A 1,814-nucleotide genomic window follows, 5' to 3' on the forward strand; every position below is an offset into this window, starting at 1 on the left:
AATCGAACAAAGAAAAGAAAAGTGATCCAAACACAGTGGATACTGAAGCCCGGCCCACATTTTATCAAATAACGGCATGTTATCAAACATACCTCACAATAGCCTGCCTGCCCTCCCAATGCCAAACTGCTGCCATACAATTTAGGGCTTCTGTTATAGCTAACACAAACTTGTCTGGTTTCTGTGTCCTCGTAGCACAAAAGGGACAAATGAGTTCCCTCAAGCCTCCTCAGCTCGCTACCACAGAGAACCCCTATGAGCTGATCCTCTCCAGAAGAGTCTGCCTCCCGACACTCGACACTCCCTGCGTCAGTCACTCTTCTCATTGTCATAACTAAATACCTGACTGGCACGACTTCCATGAGGAAGATTTATTTTGGCTCGCAGTTTCGGAGGGATTAGTCTGTGGTTGCTTGGTCCCATGCACTCAGGCAGAACATCACATCACTGATAATATGTGAAGCACAGGTGTCCACCTCATGGCAGACAAGAAGCAGGTAGAAATGAGGATTGTAAAAAGGGCTAGGCAGTGCTCACTTTGGCAGCACATATTCTAAAATCGGAACGATACAGAGAAGAGTAGCATGGTCCCTGCACAAGGATGACATGCAAATTCATAAAGCATTCCATATTTTTAGGGAGGTACCTGGGTGGGAGAGAAAAGGGGGAAGAAAAAAAGGCAGGCAGGACCAGGTATGGGAAGAGACAGGAGAGAAGTCCAGAGGGCCAGGAGAATGAATAGAAATAAGTAGCAGTGGGGAGTGGGGAACTTGGGGAAGCACTGGAAAGACCCAGACAAAAGGGATGAGAGAGGCTCCCAGGCCTCACTGGGGATGACCTTAGCCAAAATACCCAACAGTGGAGAGATGGAACCTGAAGAGACCACCTCCAGTAGATACACATCCAGAGACTGTCCTACTGCATGATCCATTCCATCCGCAAACACCAAACTCTGACACTATTGCTGATGCCAAGAAGTGCTGACAGACAGGAGCCTGTTAAGGCTGAGCTCTGAGAGGTTCTGCCAGCACCTGACTAAGACAGATGCAGATACTCACAGCCAACCATTGGATTGAGCCTGAGGACCCCAATGGAAGAGCTAGGGGAAAGACTAAAGGAGCTGAAGGGGATTGCAACCCCATAGGAAGAACAACGGCATCAATTAACTGGACCCCTCAGAGCTCCCAGGGACCAAACCACCAACCAAATCAACATGGGCTGGTCCATGGCTCCTGCTACATAAGTAGCAGAGGATTGCAGCATCTGGCATCAGTGGGAGGGGATGTGCTTGGTCCTGTGGAGGCTTGATGCCCCAGAGAAGGGGGATACTAGATGGGTGAGGTGGGAGTGGATGGGGGAACACTCTCTTAGAGGCAAAGGGGAGGGAGATAGGATTCATGGAGGAGAGACCAGGAAGGGGGATAACATTTGAAATTTGAAATGTAAACAAATAAAATGATTTTTTAAAAGGGAGGGAAAGAGCAAGATATAACCCTAAGGGTGTGTTCTCTGTGACCTACTTCCTCCAAAAGCTTGGCCTCCCATAATATCATCGTATTAAAAATCCATCAAGGGAAATCTAACGATCAGATCAGAACCCACATGTCCCTAGAATCACCTTCTCAGACACACCCAGAGGTATGTTGTAGCAATCACCTAGGTGTCTCTCAAGCTGATTGAACTGACATGACTATTTAATCATAACCCTAGGACACTGGATCTTAGGATCTAAATGAATTTGGGAGAGACACAAACATTTACAATATGGTAATAGACAAGCCTTGGCATTCAAAGTTTCATCAGCATCATGATTC

At 47.1% G+C, this 1,814-nt stretch overlaps 1 non-coding gene across 1 annotated transcript; it reads left to right on the forward strand.

The window, feature by feature from the left end:
* The first annotated feature begins 529 nt into the window (after nt 1–529).
* On the forward strand, nt 530–636 carry LOC114621540. The gene has a single exon (XR_003711450.1). It is a non-coding gene; the product is annotated as a U6 spliceosomal RNA (small nuclear RNA).
* The last annotated feature ends 1,178 nt before the right edge of the window (nt 637–1,814 follow it).

Source organism: Grammomys surdaster, unplaced genomic scaffold (genome assembly GCF_004785775.1).
Source record: "Grammomys surdaster isolate TR1022 unplaced genomic scaffold, NIH_TR_1.0 182, whole genome shotgun sequence".
Taxonomy (NCBI): domain Eukaryota; kingdom Metazoa; phylum Chordata; class Mammalia; order Rodentia; family Muridae; genus Grammomys; species Grammomys surdaster.